General features: G+C 39.8%; 1 protein-coding gene across 1 annotated transcript in view; it reads right to left on the reverse strand.

The window, feature by feature from the left end:
• The window catches only part of LOC109194357 (C-type lectin domain family 12 member B), a 159,144-nt gene that overhangs the window by 73,183 nt on the left and 65,306 nt on the right, over nucleotides 1-20,655 (reverse strand). The gene's annotated exons all lie outside the window — the stretch shown is intronic.

Raw genomic sequence — 20,655 nt, forward strand, 5'->3', positions numbered from 1 at the left:
CATCTCTAAAATTAGAAATATCCTGTCTCAGAGTGATGCTGAAAAACTAGTTCATGCATTTATTACTTCCAGGCTGGACTACTGTAATTCACTATTATCAGGAAGTCCTAAAAACTCGCTGAGAAGCCTTCAGCTAATCCAAAATGCTGCAGCAAGAGTACTGACAGGGACTAGAAAGAGAGAGCATATTTCTCCTGTTTTGGCTTCCCTTCATTGGCTTCCTGTTAAATCCAGAATTGATTTCAAAATCCTGCTCCTCACATACAAGGTCTTACATAATCAGGCCCCATCTTATCTTAATGACCTTGTAGTACCATATCACCCTATTAGAGCACTTCGCTCTTGCACTGCAGGCCTACTTGTTGTTCCTAAAGTATTTAAAAGTAGAATGGGAGGCAGAGCCTTCAGTTTTCAGGCCCCTCTTCTGTGGAACCAACTTCCAGTTTGGATTCGGGAGACAGACACTATCTCTACTTTCAAGATTAGGCTTAAAACTTTCCTTTTTGCTAAAGCATATAGTTAGGGCTGGACCAGGTGACCCTGAATCCTCCCTTAGTTATGCTGCAATAGACGTAGGCTGCCGGGGATTCCCATGATGCATTGAGTTTTTCCCTTCCAGTCACCTTTCTCACTCACTATGTGCTAATAGACCTCTCTGCATCGAATCATATCTGTTATTAATCTCTGTCTCTCTTCCACAGCATGTCTTTCATCCTGTTTTCCTTCTTTCACCCCAACCGGTCGCAGCAGATGGCCGCCCCTCCCTGAGCCTGGTTCTGCCGGAGGTTTCTTCCTGTTAAAAGGGAGTTTTTCCTTCCCACTGTCGCCAAAGTGCTTGCTCATAGGGGGTCATATGATTGTTGGGTTTTTCTCTGTATTTATTATTGTGCTATCTACTGTACAATATAAAGCGCCTTGAGGCGACTTTTGTTGTGATTTGGCGCTATATAAATAAAATTGAATTGAATTGAATTGAATTGAAATATGGTGATGATCTCAGGCCTTTGAGGTCCCCATGGACTTGTCCTCCTTCCGTCACCTGTTGTCAAGTAGACTAGTGCAATATGTTGCTGAATACACTGAGGCCTTTGCTCAGCTACTATTTTACTGTAACAATATACTCAGCATATAAGCTTTTAAGATTATAGATTTAACTCAACGATTTAAAGTGGTTCTAACGGCACCTGTAATAAACATGTTAATATGTGATTATGATAACCCCTGTAATACAAATTATAACATAATGCCAGCAACTTCAATAAATGCTTTGATGAAATGATAATTACTGCAATGATAAAGATAATGGTTATGTAAAATAATCCCTGTAATTCTACACAGTCTTTGAGAAAATAATAACATTGGGTTGACTAAAAACTGCAGAATTTCGGGGGATTAGATTATCTACTGACATTTTTTGTTTGTTTGTTTTTGATAGAAATTGTTGCCTTTGACTAACATGTTCATGTTGATAAAGTCTACATGCCATCTTGACTTAGGTAAATAGCAAAGCAGGGCCATTGCATCTGAAGTCAGAAAAACTAATTAGCCATGTTTTTAATATTTAACCCTACATAATGGCCCTTTTATACAGAAAAATAATAAAACAAACTGTGATATACATTCTGGTTGTACCACCGAGCACTATATTTGTCACTGTGGGATTGCGAAAAGGTAATGTTTAAATGTTAGCTGTCCCTGTTTATTAAGCATTAAGGGAAATTTACAATATGGACCTCTACTCTAAAAAATGTCACATCACTGGGTTGGTTGGTTGGCTGCTGCAAATAGACTTATATTAATTTATGCTAGCTAACCAGTAACTTAGTGAAAAACAATGAAAATGAAACTAAAAAGCAGTATAAGAGGATCACGTTTGTACTACCCGTGGCTGCAACAATGAGTTTTATGTTAAAAATCAAGAAGCTTCAGTTTCACTCTCTGTCTCTGAAGCAGTCGGTGCTTTTCATTGTTACCTGCACTGAAACAGGAAAATTCCCCAGTTAGCCATAATGCACAAGATTTTTGAGGATTTGAACACATATTTCTTAAACTCAGCTTCATAAACAGTCTTAAAAGATTTTTAGAGAAGAGCTCCATGGTGTAAATTAGCCTCGACACATGTAGTGTTTCATGTTTACTGTAGCATTAGAAATTGCTGTTTTATGTGCAGCTGCTGAGCTTTCTGACAAAATACTTGTTTGTTCTTCTTAAGTAACAGGTAGCTTTAAAAATGAAATACTGAAGCAAAATTACTACTACACATCATGTGACTAATCCAGACAGTAAGTGTACCCGTGTTACTGTCTTGATGTTTTTTCTGAAAATGACTAAAAATAAATGTAGCTTGCAGCGATTCTGTAGACAATCTGAGTGTGCTCGGATTGTATTTCATGTTAAAATGTGTTTACATGTTGAAATGTAGTCATTAAATGTTTAAATGTCAAATGTATGTATATGTGTCAAAAATGACAAAAATCAGTTGGATATAAAATGTGTCTTTTTGCTTGACTGATATTTGATCTTCACTTGATTAATTCGATGTAAAAATTAAATGCAACATTTAGTCAGATTCCAGGTTTGTCATCGCAGAAGTAAAATTTAATTTGACTAAATGAAAAACGAACAACCCTGAACAGAAAAATAATAAAGATAAATATAAATAATACTCCAAAATGACGCACAGTCCTCAGTCCACCGCATTGAAGTAGAGGCTCAGTCTTTATCTGTTTCTATGGTGAATCTATTTATGACGTCTTTCTTTAACTATCCATGGAAGCACTTAGTTTTGAGTGAATCAGGTCTAATCATCTTTCCTGGAACTGAAAACTAAAAACATACTTGTGTGCCAAGCAAAGCACAACAACATGGAGAAACATTTCAGTCTTAAAATTCAGTGTTCTTTGAGCAGGGGTCTAAAATTCAAAGAGATTCATGTGTGTCCAAAAAGCATCACGTGCTGTCTGTTACAGCAATTACTGCACTAATTAAAAGTTTGGATTAATTTCTGTTTGCTGAAGTTTTAAAATCTTAAAGAAAATTACTTTTAATCTTAAGATAATGCAGGAGTCCTGGCTCAGATGCTGTTTTGATGTTAAACATGTTTTTGTGACTTCTTCATATGCATTGTTATTGTGATCTTTACAACGTGTTTAACTTACTGGGAATGTGATTACAGTTATGTATTAAAACATTTACTGCAAGTGTACCTGTTTGCGTGTGACACCAAATTCTTTTCTGCAACTCAAACCTCCAACATGTGGACTGAAGTGTTGTCCAGAGGCTGCAGCAGCTGTTTGTCAAGTGGTCAGTAACCTCCTCATTAAAATGATATACAAGACTTATTAAATGGGACCACAGACCGTCTATAAGAGATTGACAAAGCTCATGGTAAAGTTTCTTAAAACTGCACAGTTAAAAAAATCCATTAAAAATGGAAAATGTCCTTGCAATTTTATTCCAGTTCTTTAAGTTCACAGACTTTTCTGTAAACAGTGAGACTTACTGTGTATACACAGTACCATTTATGTACACATTAATAGTTACATAGAAAATTCTGTTAATAAGACCACTGAAAGGCATTTCCTTGTACTGTTAAACAGATAACTCATTAACTGTACTTCTTCATATCCTTAACCTCCTAAGACCCGAACTCTTCCACAACATGCATTTTTAATTTCTCTTTGATATTTAGGACTGATTGGGGCCCGATGAATGTAAAAACAAAGAATTACCAGATTTTTTTTTTTTTTTACCTTATTTTTGTTTTCATGAAAAATCAGAGCCACATATGAGGATATTCGTTTAAAATTTTGATAGAACAGTAGCAGTATAATGTCCTCGTAAGTGGATATCAGGCCGATGCAGAGCAAAATTGAGTATTTTGGTCTAAATAACCCAAAATGTGATGTCCACATATGTGGACGCCAGGTCCTAGGAGGTTAAACATAAATTTAGATACAGTTACAACCCATTAAAGTTGTATGCTCAAAATTCTTCATTTTTGTTATATTCCTTCCCTCCCCATTCCCATCTGCCTCCCACTCTTCCTGCTCCATCACACCCCCACACATGCAGGGCCTTGGGGTGCAGGTGTGTCACTGAGATGTGGGGGAGGCATTCCTCCTCTGTCCCCTTCTGGCCACCTGTGCCTCAATTTTATTCCACATTACTCACACTCTCATAAAAAACGCATATAGGGCCTTGGGGTGGGCACACTATACGGTGTCCAGAGGACAGTCTGTGTATTCAACCTCACCTCTGGCGCCGGTGCCCACCTCTCAATTTTAAATGCATGTAGACATTCAGGGTTCTCAGGAGGGGTCATGCTGACACCTGCTGCTCTCTGGTAGAAAGCACCATGCCCTCCCATGTTTTAAATCCACCTTAAAACAGCATGCAGCAACACCACATATGTCCGGTCGGAGAGAGGTATGGGGTCTTCACACACTCTTGTTCTCTGTTTGCCATCAGGGGGCGGGGGGCTGGGAGGAGGAGTTGGCTGTCTGGTCGGGGTCTGGGATGCTGGGCCTCCCTGCTGTTGTGGGACTGGGGGCGGTCTGTTTGTTGACATCCATTGAAAAAGAGCAACATCTCCTGGGTTTGGGGGTGGATTGCCTGTCTGGGGATGATGGTACCTGGACCTGGGGTGTAGAGTATGTTTGGGGAGTGTGTTTGTGTCTACAGTGTCCATTTATGTTTGTCTCCATATTGGGTGAGTGTCGATTGTTTGTATATAAACTGAAGACTAAGTTCATGTACAAATACTCAATACCCCTCATGTGTGCATGAGGGTGGGAATGTATGTTTGTGTCTGCGTGTGCCTATTTGTCTATGTTTATGTGTCAGGTCAGGTCTTAGACTCCACCTCTCTGGGAAAATCTCAGGGCTCCCCAGGTGTGGGGCCTATCTCCCCTCACCACACTCCCTGCCAGTGTCTGATGCATTTGTCTGTCGGTGCATTGGTGGTTCTCGGTGTCCGGGGCTGGGTGCTCAGCTATGTACTGGCTCACTCCCAGTGGCTGCTTGGCAGGGCCTGGCTCGTGGTTCGGTCGGGCCACTTCCAGGGTTGGTGGACCCTCGGGGTCCGGGGCCCTCGGTCCACTCTGGCACAGCTTGCAGAGCCTGTGGGCATGTCACCGCTGCCCCCTGTGGCTTTTCCACCATGGCTGCTGGGTGACCCCCCCGGCTGGGGCTTGCCTCAGCTCTTTCCAAGAGGGTGTCGTGGCTGCCCCCCCGAAAACATTTTGAATACAAGCACGTTCACGCACACAGGTAACACACAAACCATCTTCCTTGGCTGTTGCCTCAAGGCATACTGTACGCTGTTGGTCTTGCATGCTGCTCAGTAACATTCAATATGTATTATTTACTGTTACTTATAGTTAGGTTGTTGGTCTCCCTACTGTGTTGTTCTCTTTTTGTTTGTTTTCGTTTTTCTTCCTTCCAGCAGGTGATGCAGCAGATTCTTTTAGTGTAATCTCTCACTGTCTCTCGTGACCTCTGTTTTTCTTTCCCTCCCTTTCTTTCTTTCTCCTTTTCCTATCCTGTCTGTCCCGTCTGTAATAACTTAAAATTAATAAAATTAATAATAATAATAAAGATCAGACCGGGGTGGCCTGATCACCGGGGTGGTGGTCCCCATCTTTAAGAGGGGAGACCGGAGGGTGTGTTCCAACTACAGGGGGATCACACTCCTCAGCCAGGAAGAAAGAAGCTCTAAATTTGAGAATAAGCTATTAGAAGAAACACCTGGGAGGAAAATGATAAGGCCAGTAAACTGGTTCTCAGCTAAATTAAAATAAATATAACAAACTATTAAAATAAGAACAGGGAAGTAAGACAGAACTGAATGGGAGAGGGGCAAAAGACATAACAGTAGAGAAGCAGTGAAAAGAATTGAGAATAATATAATTCAGTGAGTAAACAAAAAGCCTAAATACAATGACAGCTGATTAGAGTGTAATGTTAACAATAATAAAACAATAATTAGAAAGATGTAATAAATAATGCCATTAAGTGTAATAGTAAAATAAGAGGAAGAGTAGGTAAGAATGAAAAGTGATTACACTCAAGCACTTTAGAAAAAAAGAATAAAAAATTTAAAGAAAAAGAATATTTGGCTGGGAAAAGAAACAACAGAAATAAAGTTGTGGGGTGCATGGCTGGTTAACCTGCAGCTGTGGATCATTAGAAATGCTGATCAATAAAATAAAAAGCATGATTAGATATTGTATGGGGGAAGGGATTATTAAAGGGATCATTGGTATCTAAAACACTCGCCTTGATGCTGGTCAGACTGTGTGTAATCCTTCTTCTATAGCTATAAGAGAAATAATATTTAGATAAGTATCAGAGGTGCGTGACATAAGAGGGCCTTAAACCTTTAAGGCCTCGAGTGTCAGGCTTGAACCAGGAAATATTTAAGTTTTAAGAGTCCCAAAACATCAGAGTGATTTTTACCATCCAAGAAAGTAAATAAATAAATAAATTGCACTTTATACATTTAAGGAATAATTTGCAAAATGCTGTGTTTAGCAAATGCAATATGGTAATTCTTACATATGCAAAATTAATATTGCTTTTAATTTGTCAAGTTTAACAGGTATTGTGACAAAATTTGGGGGTAATTGTTTCAGGAATCAGGGTTTTGAATAGTGACAGGGTTAATCCCACAGCTGCATCTTGTCACTTACAGGAAAGTTGAGCAGAAAAACATAAAAACTGTTTTATATGATAATAAAGCCCCTATGATCTTGTTTTAGTTTTACAAGGAAAATAAAATAAAAGCAAATATAGATAAATCTCTGCTGCCAGTAGGAAACAGAAAGCTCCCTAAATAAGCAGTGTGCATCATGCAGGGAGGAAATACACAGGAGCAGGGTTTGGAGGGGATGACAGAGCCTTTGTTCCAGCAAAAGCTGGTAATTAGAAAGAAAACACATTGACCTAAAATGCAATAAGGAGAAATCAAAAGTTGAGCCTTTGTATTTAAAAAAAACCACGACAAAAGTGATTATGGCTTAGAGGAGGAGAGGTAAACACGAGAAAGTTTGAGATGTAGGAAGTTAGATAAAGGAACCGCAGAGTGAAGAGTGATTAGACTGGTGGGACAAAGAAAGTTGTGAGTCAGAGGAAAGGAAGCTAAATAGGAGAATTCAAAGAACAGGAGTAAGATAATGGAGAGTAACATGAGGTCGAGCTCACAGGCAAAAGAAAAAAAATGGAGCAAATGAAAACAGTTACTAACTAACTGATGTATGCACATACTCGAAACAATGACTCTCCTGCTATGGAAAAAAAAGAAATAACTCCTTACAGATGAAGGAGCTCACCAACTAAAGGGGAGAAACACAGCGCACCAGTGAAAGACACCAGGCCATGAGCCTGTGGAGAAGAGCAACACTGGCACTGCAAAGGCCTACGTCACTGATGAGGCCTGCACAAGGATGGAGAGGAGGAGTCAGCTGGATGACGACATCCAATGGCTGGCACAGGTGAAAGCCCAGGAACTCCAGAGAGGATCTTCCAAGGGAAGATCCACAATTCATGAAACCGAGTCTCCTTGAGTCCAATGAAAGACTGTATCTGCAGAGGGCTGGAAAACTGTATTAAAACACACTTTTAGTCAGCTGACATACTCATCAATCTGCTGAGGACTGACAAGCGGTGGGCTCTAAGAGCCAACATCGTCTGCATCTGGGATGTTCTCTGTGTGGATGTTCCTGGAGAACTCCAAGAGAAATGTGGGCAGCACCGTAACAACAAGGAATTTACTGCCAAGAGAAATCTTCAGTACATGGACTGTGACTGATACCAGTGTACCTAACTATCCATGATATCTGCAGTGAACAACATGAAGCAGCTGCATCAGTAATGCTCCCAACAAACTAATAAGTTTAAAGCCCTGGGCTCCACCCCTTGTGTTACTCTCCCAGTAGAAAAAGAACACAAATAATAAGAACTAGGCCACATGAAAGCATTGGATAGGAGATTATTAGAAATATATTCATTACTAACACTCTTACATTACAATATTATTTAAAATTAGGAAAGTTTAATACATAAAGGGCGCAGACATGCCTCTCATTGACACTAGAACAGATACACACAGAGCATTAGAACCCCAGTAGGGCATGGGACAGATAAGTAAACTTAGAGAAGTTATTAATCACCTTATGAGCATTGCATTATTGAAGGGATGAAATGTACACATGGGGATTTACTAAAAGTTGGGGTAATGATGAAACTCAGGATCCCTGGTAACATGAAATGAGAAATTTAAACATCTGCTGTTTCTGACCCTGATACACTGCTCTTTGGTATCCGCCTGACATGTATGTAACTGTGTGGGTGCAAATATGTGTGAATCTGTATGCAGATATGACAAATAATCTGTCTTTTATCTTTTTCAGTGCGGCTACATATAGACCAGTGGCAGCTACTTCTGTTCCTGTATTGAAGCTAATAGTAAGATGCTAGCTCTAAACGTGCAGCACTAAACTATCCACAGTGCTATAATTCAGTGTGTGAGCAATTTGTAGTTCCTTTCAAATGGAAGAAAGATAAAAATGAATGCAGTGTGGAGGAGAAAGCAGCAAAGGATTCTGTCATAATCTTAACTGCATTGGGAAAAGGGGGGAACATATAGCTTAGCAGAGCTACAGTGGCTTGCAAAAGTATTCGGCCCCCTTGAACTTTTCCACATTTTGTCACATTACAGCCACAAACATGAATCAATTTTATTGGAATTCCAGGTGAAAGACCAATACAAAGTGGTGTACACATGAGAAGTGGAACGAAAATCATACATGATTCCAAACATTTTTTACAGATAAATAACTGCAAAGTGGGGTGTGCGTAATTATTCAGCCCCCTGAGTCAATACTTTGTAGAACCACCTTCTGCTGCAGTTACAGCTGCCAGTCTTTTAGGGTATGTCTCTACCAGCTTTGCACATCTACAGACTGAAATCCTTGCCCATTCTTCTTTGCAAAACAGCTCCAGCTCAGTCAGATTAGATGGACAGCGTTTGTGAACAGCAGTTTTCAGAAGTAATGAATGCATGAATTTGTCTTTCAGCATCACTCTGGGACAGGACTTTAGAGATATTGCAGAAATTGAAGAAAGCAGTCCTTAATATTCGCACATATTGGGATAAAAAATGACTCCAAGAAACCTCACAGTGTTAATGGAGACCAAGGTAATGCCATTCAGAGCATTCCTTTAGGTTGACTGAAAGGTGTGTGTTGCCTGGCTTCATGGATGGATGAGAGAGAGCACGGCATCAAATTTCATCATCAGCACGGCAGAGGTATGTTGTGTCTTTTGTGGTGTTCCCTGAAGGAGGCATGTGTTATGTAATCAGAAATAGATCCTGGTGTGAAACCTTGTGAAGCTCAATGGTTAGTCTTGTGTATTCTTAGAATAACATGTTATGGTCAACAGTATCGAACATAGAGATCAATCCACTGTCAGAGGCCTTAAGAAGATCATTTTTTAACTTTCATTGAAGCTGTCTCTATACTGTGATGTGCTCTGAAACCTGACTGAAACTCTTTAAATAAGGCATTCCTCTGTCACTATTTTACAGCATCTCTTGTGGGGATTTTTGACATAAAGGAAAGTTGGAGGCCTATAATTGGCTAGGACAGCAGGGTCAAGTGATGGTTTTTGAGTGATGGTTTAACTACTGCCAACATGAAGAACTGTGTGGTCAATGTGGCATTGTCTAACTTAGCTTTGAAAATTCCGATTCGGTGGCTATAGAGGTGTGGGAAGTTTGATCAGCCATATAGCCAGCAACACTAAGTAGAGGGCTAAAAGTGTTAATGATGAAATGTGAATTGGCCGGTGACAGAGTTAATGTTTATCCAAATTCAGCATATAAATTTGACATGTGCTCAAATAGTGTTTAAGAACAAAGAAGATCTTAGAGAAGCCAACAGAGCCCCAATACTGTATGAAGAAGCAGTAACTCAGCTCCTAGTCGCCCTAAAGCTCCATGGTGCTTTGGCTGTGATTAGATGTCTTGATCACCAGAAAACAGACACATTAATACCTAAATGAAACAACCTTGTAGAGCTTTACTATGCACTTCCTAAATTGATAGCTTTCTCTTTATAACAGCATTTGGGACAAACATTTCAAAGTGCTTCACAAAATAAAGCAATGAATTGGAATTTGTTAAGGAAGAAGTCAACTAGGTACAAATATTAACTTTAGTACTAAGGTGCATGCAGTCGTGAACTAACAAGACTAAAACAACTAACATTGCATGGCATACTCACAAATGTCCATAGATAAGTCCTCATAAAGGGCCTGTATTGGTAACTGTGAACACAACTAATGCACTCTCTTATTCATTTGAGCAATAACTGTGTGGGATCTTTATACAAATTCTTATGTTCTATTTAGAGCTTGCTTTAAAATATGTTAGCAAAAAAACAGCGCACGTATTAGTTTTCACAATTTTTGTTCTTCTTTAGTTATGGGGTCTTTTTAGGTGGTACCTCTAGGTACCACAGGGGGGAATGTGGTGGATTTTTGTGTGATATGTATAACTATGTAACTATATACACTATATATCTATGCGCACTGAACATATATATTTTAACTTTCATATAGAGTCTTAAGCACAAGACATTTTTGCTTCACCGAGGTTTATTAAGTTGGTACAGTAACAGGGCAGTTAATGTAAGGGGAGAGTTCTCTTGAATAATTTACTTAATAATTAATTAATTTAACATCTTTAATGCAGCACAACCAAAACAGTAACATTGTAATAGAGATCCTGAACACATAACGATAAAATATCATACAAAGTATACACACACACACACACACACACACACACACACACACACACACACACTTTGAACCCAAACTGAAGTGTTTTTCATGTAACCTATGTATTATATGTTATAAGATTGTGCCACTTGCTGAATAAGATTTAATAATTAGGATTAATGTGTGACCTTTGACCGTGTCATGACCTATTGTGATAAGTCAGAGCAGGGGTACTCAGAGTCCTGACTGGCCTTTGGCCAAGACCTTGGCCGCTATCTGACCCCAGCAGCTGTGTTTGGGCGTGTGGGAAAGTTACCCAGCAGCAGGGGGCGGGGATACTGGTCCCTATTTTAGGGGACCAGAGGACAGCCCCAGAGCTCTTTTTCCTCCTGCTGCTGCTACCTGTCCGTCTCTGTGTTGCTCTGTTGTCTGTGCTTAAGGCTGTACACCCCGGGGTTTTGCTCTTGCTAAATGTCTGTATGTATTTTTCCTGCTGTTCATATGATTCAGTGTATTAAACTCTGTTCCAAGAATTCTACTCTTTTACAGAGCATCTTTTTGACTGTCTTGATTTTAATTGGATCTAAAGAGGTTGGATCTCCACATCGTTGGTGGGAGAAGGTTATCAGGATGGCTTCAAAATTTGCGACCACAATGTAAACCGTGATGTTATTGACTCACCAATCAAACTGTCCAAATCTGTAATTTTTGATTTGATGATTAAGTATTATACATTGTATACTGACTTAACTAAGTACTTATTTGAACACATTAGAAAATGGCTAGTTCAAATCATTAATAAAGTATTTTGAGTATTTTGAGATCAATAGTCATCAAAGATCAATGGTCAAAGGTACAGGATGTGACACTATTTGCCAGTTATAAGTCAATATTTAATGCAGCAACAGAGATCTGTCTTCATAACTACAAAAGCAATTAACCTCACAAAATACATACACCTCTGAATGGCATCGTCTGTAGGCACAATAGACATCTTTGATAAGCACAACAAAATGTAAATGTGGAAATCACAATTATTGTTATAAATAAAAATTTCAATTATGTTGAATTCTTCATTTTCCATGGTCATAATGACCTGAGTTTGTTTCTTATGAAACATGAAAATTTCAGAGATACAGAGATGGAGAGGCTTTCTGTAACCATGGTTACTCTCTAGAGTGCCAGTGAATGGGCAAGCTCCGGGAGCAGAAAAGGAAAGGACAATGCTGCTCTTAAACCCTGACTGTGCCCTGAGCAACATGCATGCTTTCATGTTTACAGCATAATAGATTTGTGGCCATTTCTCACTATCCTGTGTTATCTGAAGAGCCTAATTTAGACAATGTGTTTGATTTGAAGTTATATGAGGAAAAGGAGACTATCTCCCGCAGCAGCAGCAACAAGACACAGCTCCTTCTCCTCCTCCTCATCTCCCCTTGCTTTGCTTCATGTCTTTTTCTTTTGTCTTTTAAATAAAGCATAACACCATTGTTGAAATCCTTTATTTTTTTTAGCCACCACCAGATCAACCTGTTTTGCAACACAGGCCACTCATAAGATTTGACCCTGGGACCTGACAAACTGATGCCAAAATGTGGTTGCCCAGTAATAAATAATTCTTTGAACATCCAGAGATATTAAAAAACATCCAGGAGACTAATTCTGTCTAAATCTATGTTATTTTTGCATCATTGTGCAACCTACCTGTAACTACAGTTAGCAAGCAAGAATATCATAGTACAACTTCCACAGTAACAGTAACAGTGAAGAAAAGAGTATAATTCTTGTAACAGAGTTTAATACACTGAATCATATGAACAGCAGGAAAAATATATTCAAAGTATGTGTGTGTGTGTGTGTGTGTGATTATATCGTATGATATCGTGATGTGTTCAGGATCTCTGTTACAATGTTACTGTTTTGGTTGCGCTGCAAGACGTTGAGTGTGTATTGGGGGAGGTTAGTTACCGGAGCTGGAGAGTGAGTTATTCAGGAGAACTCTGAGCAGCATTAACTGCCCTGTTACTGTACCACCTTAATTAACCACGGTGAAGCAAAATGTCTATTCCTACGCCTGTCCTCAGGTGTGATTCCTAAAACCTTTAAACATGCAACAGTGCAACCACTGATCAAAAAACTTGTATCAGATCCCACAATGTTGTCCAACTTTAGGCATTTTTTCAAGCTGTCTTTTCTTTCATAAATTCTAGAGAGAAATTTCTTACAGCCAATTTAAGGTTTTTTTTTTTAGACCAAACTGATGTTTTAAAACTGATGAAGCAGTGCTCTACTCACACTGTATGCAGCAGTAGTGGGATGCTGCTGACATCAACTGAGGACATAGCCCAACCTGTCTGGCATTAGACTGGATATGTTTGGATATGTTAAAAAGAATGTTTAGGTAATACTGTGTCCTTTGTTATGCAAATCCTGTGACACAAGGTTTTGACTTGTGCAGAAACAGTTGTTCAGGAGAGAGAACTTATAAAATATTACTACATTACTACAGCAGGTATGATCGGCCGTTCTGAAGTTTATCCTTTGAGGGAGATTTTTTTCTTAGCTCCCTCCTTTGGTTACTCTTCCTTCCAGATATTGAGAGAATACTCTCTTCTATCAAGCTATCTGTTAGATGAAAGTAGCGTTGATTGACCCGAAGCTTCCAAGGAAATAGAAATGCCTGACCAGAGACCTTAGTTTCAAATTTGGATTATAATCCACTTTAGAAAAAGTCCCACTGAGCGTGACATGCATCCAACCTTTAAAAAACCTTTGCAATTCTCATATTAAGAATTATTTTGATTGGTTTGACAAACACCATGGAAAGCATGGAAAACAAGTAATATTTTTTTCACAGATCCATTTGTTAGTATCATAGTGTCTTTTTTGTGTCCATTTTCCACCTTGACTGCAGCATTCTGCGTACTGGTACCAGGTCTTCTTAGAGTGCCCTGACTCCCAGAACCTGCAAGACAATAATATATGAGTTCCATTTATTGAAGATAAGTGTACATGTTAAAACATACAGACACATAAGCACACACATAATCAGCCATACTGACACACATTCATTCCAACATACTCACATACAGGCATACGTGGTTTCAAACCATGGCAAGAAATGAATGGGAATTGGTTAAGGAAACACTAACCTATAACAATATAATATAATATAATATAATATAATATAATATCAGGGGTGCTACAGCCTCAAAAGCACAATCACCTTTGGCTTTAAAATCAGGGCAAGGGACAGTTAGAAGGTCCTGTTTAGATTAGAAGCTCAGCTGAAAAAGCAGGGGCCTGTCGATGTTAATAACAGAATTTTAAAGTGGAAGGGACGCAATGATATGTGTAACATGTGACCACCAACTAGTTTTAATTAGCAGCCTGGCTGCTGTGTTTTGAACTAATTAGAGAGGAGCTATGGAGGACTGAGACATGCATGTGAAAAGTGAATTGCAACAATAAAGATGGGAGAAAACTAAAGTGCGTACTAAAATTTAAGATGATTGACTGACAGTAAAGATTTAATTTTCACAATATTTCTCAGATGAAAGAAAATGAGACTCGGTAACGATTAAGTTTCAAAATTCAAGTGCTGATCAATTGTGATACCAAAGTTTTCAGCAGATGATTTGATGTCACTGGCGAGGGGGCTGATGTACTGACTAACGTCCTTAGAGAAACTGTCTGGGCCGAACACTAGAACTTCTGTTTTACCAGAAGTGCGATGGAGATATACATCCAGTTAGTAATGGCAGAGAAACATTCATTAAGGCAGGAAAGGCTGTTGAGGCTGTTATGTGTGTTACCCCTGGGACAAGTACTGATGCATCGGGGATGCCACATACAAGCGATGCAGATGAGGACATATATTAATTAATATGAGTTCTGAAGAATCTGTTCGATAAGTATGAAGAAAACCATTTGAGAGCAATATCAGTGATGCCAACACAGTTTTGTATTCTGCTAATACGAGAAACATAATTTCTGCAGTAATCAAACCTTCTTAAAGGAACTACATTCAATGAGCATATGCACAACGTAACTAAAAGTTCAACCACTAGGTGACAGTGTTTTATCAGAAAATATTAATATAATTGTCCTAGAAGGAAGTAATTCCTAATATAAGAAAGTGTTTCCTAGTGCTTAGAAAGAGTGTGGTGGTGCAGTGCTTAGCACTGTTGTGTTACTGCAAAACAGCCTTGTGTTCAGACTTCCTAGCTGAAGCATCTCTGTGTAGTTTGTTCTTCTACAAGCCCAATGCGTCCTTGCTAAGCTTACTGATGATTCCAAGAGAGGTTTTGGTAAAATCGCCCAAGCGTCCGGTGCGTGTCCGAAATTTTAAAATCGCTCTGAGGTTTGGGTCCCGAGCGTCCCTTAATTGGGCTTTGCGTCGCAAAACTGGGTTGGGGTCCCGACCGTACCGGTGTGAGTCCGGAGTAGGCCTATTTTGTGTTGTTGTTGTGTTAATGACTGCGCAGCAGGCATGGTCTGCAATGCGGTTGTTGTTGTTATCATGAGTTCCCGAGCATATCAGACTGCCTCACAGGGAGATGACACATTCATGCAAGAATTCACTCCCGGCAGCGCGAGCCATTTATATTCTCATAATTGTCATGAGCGTAAACTGGTCGCGGAAGAGATCCAAATGTTAGAAGTTTTCAGGAAAACAGCAGCCTTGAAGAGCGTGTGGAGAAGGCCAGCCCACATCAGCAGCAGTTAAGCTATGCTCTGGTGAATGGCTTTCCCCCACCCTTTGCTGACACAAAATGTTTAGATGATTTTTTAGATTTCCCTGATCAACAACAGCCTGTGCTCCAGACCACTGATTTAACCAGTTGTTAATAGTAATCTGCATTAAGCTTAGGGTTGCTCAAATTCAGTACAATGACATATGAGATGAAGTAAAATAGGTAAATATTTAAACTAATGACGTGCATAGAGGCACTTGACCTGTTTGAAAGACTGTCATCCTAATATGAGCCATTGTTGAGATATAGAGCACACCTGTGAAAACAACTAATATGCTTGACCCTATATGAAACAGCTGAAAACTACATGATGGAGAAGCTGAGTTGAATATGAAATTGTAAGTCTTTGCCACTGTGGGCAAAGCACACAACCACTGTGTGAGGTTGCGTTGCTGTCTCTTCTGAGCTGATGAGCAAGCTACACATTATCAGATCGGGAGCTGGCTGAGAACTCATCAAAGAGAGAGAAACAGAACTATGATAACTCGAGTATGTAGCGTATCCATGAGTTCAGCTTCTTCTTTCAGATGCGCAGCAGTTTTCCTGGATCTTGACTCATGTGTGTAGAGTGTTCATAGCATCAGCATCATGTTTTTGTTTATTTGCTTTGTTGGGTTGAAAAATAATTAAATAAACTTGTGATCATACTTATGGATCACCATGGCACATATCATCAGCCATATGGTCTATTTACGCAGATGAAAAAAGTGAGTGTGAATGTGCCTGACGTTGCAGTGTGTGTGTGCGTTGTGTAAACGTAATTGTCACAAATTGTGAGAGCGGTGATTCTGCAGGTCACCAGCTAGTGTAAAGAAAAAAAAGAGTAAAAAAGAGACAAAATCTACATTGTAGATGAAAAATCATAGGAAAAAGGTTTTGTGTCTATCAGCCAAGAACAACTACAATCTCATTTTCTGCTTTTAAGAAAGGAGAGTTCTGTGTGTTGGTTAAGCAGTGATAATAATAATGGAAATGTCTTAGTTTTGTCACTTTCAGATGAAAAGCAGACCTGGATCAATTCTCCACGGGCAGCAGTCGGAAGAAAATTATAGGTTAAGATCATTAGAAACAAAAAATAGAAACACCCAGCCAGAATTTTTTGGCTGAATTGTTTTGCAGCTTCCCGTCCTCATCCTGAAAAAGCAAGCTCCAAGAAAGCTAATCTCTCCCTGAAGACACAGAGTGGACTACCAGAAGCACAAGCATGAACATCAACAGTGGACAGCAGTCCAAGAGACAATACCAGAGACCCGAGCAGAGAGGTCCAGCAGCACTTTGGGCAAACGGCATGAGAAAGAGAAGATCCATCATCTTGATTGGATGAATGGAGATGCGTTTCCAGCAAGCTGCGAGTTCACTGTGTGTGAAGGACTTTTGAGAAGATTGTTGGAGTTTGACACTTGCTGTATTTGGAGCAAGATGGCAATGAAAGAGACAGTGAAGAATACAGGACAAAGCTGAAGAAGAACTGCCGGCTATTGGACTGTTGAAGTGGGAGAGGACAACAGAGTGAGAGCAGGTGAGAACACAGAGGAATGCTGTTGTTTAATGTGGGAAATCTAAATTTGGGTTAGCAAACCTGGGGAAAAGAAAACTGACTGCTTAAGTGGAAAATTGAGAAGGAATCTGAACCACTGCAAAAAGAAACATATACAAAATCACACACACAAGCAGAACATGCATTAACCCTACTAACACAAACACAAGAGAGCCCATGAAGATTAGACACCATCTTGAGCATGTGAGTCTGTTTGTCACCTTGTGTGATGCAAAGACCAGTGGACTCATAGTACATTAGTTAAAAATAATCAATTAATAGCAGAGAAGTGTGTAGGAAAGGCAGCTTTAAGAACATGCCCTGCTGGAGATGCAGCTCCACAGACATTGATTAAACCTGCCTAATAACACAAACACACATGCAATGAAAATCAGCTTGTTATCTCTCATCAGTGTTAAAATAGTGTAAATTTAACAGAGACTTGTTATCAAATGCTGAATTTATCCAATGCTGACAATTAACTCTCTAGGTTACAGGACAACATTTTAACTTTTGTGGGAAAAAAAGATTCTGGTTTGATCAACCAGTGATCAGACAATAAATTTAGTTGTTAATATAGTAAATTGGGAGATGCTTTCTGCCTGACTGATGCAGCACAAGTAATTTACTGTATGAGGGAAAATTCTGTTTCTATGATAATATTTTGAACATGCATTTCTGTTGTCCTGTCAACTTAGTGGGTTAATAGCTGATATGCAAATTAGTTGATCATTCTTAGATTAAGGAAAGGTGATTGAATTCTAGCACGAGTGAATGGGATGTGTTGGAGTTTGTTAGAGTGCAGACTCTAAAACACTGAGTTTACTGTTGTGATGTGCGAGTGAATCCTGCACCCAGATACACAACTCTGAACACATAAGAACAAACTTCTTTTGTGAAATGCATGACAACATGTTTTATGATGACGGGGAAAAGGAAAACTAAATAAAATTTGTGGCCTAAATGAGTAAAAAGTACAGTCCTGGGGATTAAATTCATAGCTAATGAGACATGAGGCTTATGTTGTGTGTTGTGCGGCTGATGGTTGGGTTGGAGTTTATTTAGCTGATGATTTCTCTTTTGTTGTGAAGTTGAGCCTGCCAATTAGTATGATGGTTTGATAAATCATGCTAATGGTATGATTTACCCTCCTGAGATGAGGAGCATGTGTCATGACTTAGCGAGGCCTTTTTATTTTGATACTTTCACAGTGCACTTAAAGTTTTGTTTGATGATCTCGTTTGAAGCAGATCTGCACGATTAGAACAGAAGCGCTATACGACACGTCGTCGAGAAAATTGTTACAAGTGAGTTTCTCCACATTAAAATGGGCTCAGGAGAAAGTCACTTATCTGGGACAATTAGAAAATAAGTTCCAGTCCAAAAGGATTCAACGAGAAAATCCAGTCTAAATTCTTTTCTTTTTGAAATGACGTCATTTTGCTGAGAGTGGATGCTAAAGGCGACGATAGGTTCCACTGTCAGCAAAGAAAGAATGAATGAATGCATGAATGAATGAGTGAGAGAAAAAAAAGGAAAAAACACTGACTGACTGGTAAAAGCGGACAGAAGCTGACAGACTGACTGACATCACTGTGCGAAGTTAACCCCCACCTGACAAAGGTGCAGATGAATCTATGTGTGTTTCTTTTTACAGGAGCAGAAAGATGACAGCAACATTCGAGGTTGCGTGATGATTTAACCTTTTAAATGCCACTTTCTGTGTCTGTGCATCTACCAGGGGTGTTATTCACTACCTTGTGTTGCTGACAGAGGTAACTGTGAGAAAGTGTGTGTACACCTGCGCAGCGCTAACTTTTCTACAGCATTACAGTTTTCATGTGAGTTGATCATGTGATTTATACCAGGATAGCTGGTTGATGTTTTTCTACTACAGGATTTCTGGGTTCATGTGTGAAGAAAACTGTGTTTACAGGTTATGAGTTGGTGATGCTGTTACACTGTGTTGTTGGGGAAATGTGAAGGTTACTTTGACGATGTGAATAACATGTGAGACATTTCCTGTGGTGAAACTAGTGCCACTTCTTTCCACAGCTATGGATGGCTAACTTTATGGTCTTTTTACAGCACCTCTGGACCCTGTCAACTTGTGCCTGACCTCCAGGATTGTCCATGTGTGTTGCTAATGTTTGTTTTTCTAAGAGTGCATGTAGAGGATTCAGCAAAGAAAGACAAGTGACATGAGAAAGCAACTAAGAGATGCAGTGTTTGTAGAATAGTTTGATATGGGGCTCATTAGCTGGCCTCTACTGAGCTCCTAGTGTTAAATACATGGAGTGACTTTGCTTAAGGGAAGTCACCGATTACATTAATGTTAACTGAGTACATGGGATGATCCATGTCTGAGGCAAATTATGGCAATAATTGTATTTTACTGATTTGAGAAAACCTGCACATGATACTTGTCCTGTTGATGCTGAATGCTTTATTACTCTTATTATACAATTGTTTATAAGTGTGAAGGTTCATTTCACTTCCAGATCTTGTTTTCCAGGCCATGATGGTGTGTATGCAGGCTCCAGACAGAGCCAAGTTTTAAGCAAACTTAATATGCAAAACACACTAACATCTTTTATTGTAGGGTTACAGAGCTACTCCAGAGGAGGTGAAGCCCTGATGTTGCCTGGGACATGATCTAGCTAACCTTTTTCTTTCAGACAGGAATCTGGTTTTGATGAGTTGACTCATGGGAGTGTCCATGCGTCAAGAGGAGGGGTCCAGAATTAACATTAAACAATGTTTTCTATGATTTTTGCAGTACTTTGTGTGATTAACAGTTCATTTACGGGTATTAAACCTATGCAAAGTGGTGCATCCATGTTCAGATGAGGCTTTGATGGTCCATAAATGAAGCTCACTGAACTAAAGAATGTGGTTTGATGATGATTGACATGCTTTCCAAGTAGGAGTTTTTCCTCCTAGCAAGGAAATGCAGGTGCAGCAGTTAAAGTATTGCTGAAAGGAATCTCCTGAGAAATCTTCAGAGGCCCAGTGAGAAGCGAGAACCCATTCCAGGCATAGCTGACAGCCCAGGCAGTGGTTGAGGTCAAAGGTCGAGCTGTTTGGGGCCCATCATGAGATCAGATTCCACAGCCACAGCAAGGACCATGAAGCTGCGTTGGAATGAGAGCTGTGCCAAGGGGGCTTTCCAAAGGCCAACAGAGGAGATTGTGGACGACAGACGGGCACCTGAAGGATGAGGGGAGCATGCCAAGCTCCATCGACAGCGCAGAAGGAGTTCAAGGATGGCATCATGATTCTGTGAAAAGCACAGGAACCAGAAGCTATGGTGGTGATGACAGCAGTTTCCTATGAACATCACCTAATGCTGTGTCACTGTACTGTGCATACGATGGCACACTGAAGACTGCTGGGATCATAACAGCAGTAAGATAACTGGATCCAGCACCCTTCCCATAGAGGGTTCTTCTGCAGAGGATGGACAATGGAGGAGTCATAAATATCCCCCATAGGACAGAGGCCTGAAGTGAGGTGATGGGGGTTGGCAGAGGCCATAAAACTCGAGTGCTGAGGAGGTCTGCAGCTTTCACAATA

This window comes from Oreochromis niloticus, linkage group LG22 (genome assembly GCF_001858045.2).
Source record: "Oreochromis niloticus isolate F11D_XX linkage group LG22, O_niloticus_UMD_NMBU, whole genome shotgun sequence".
Lineage (NCBI taxonomy): Eukaryota > Metazoa > Chordata > Actinopteri > Cichliformes > Cichlidae > Oreochromis > Oreochromis niloticus.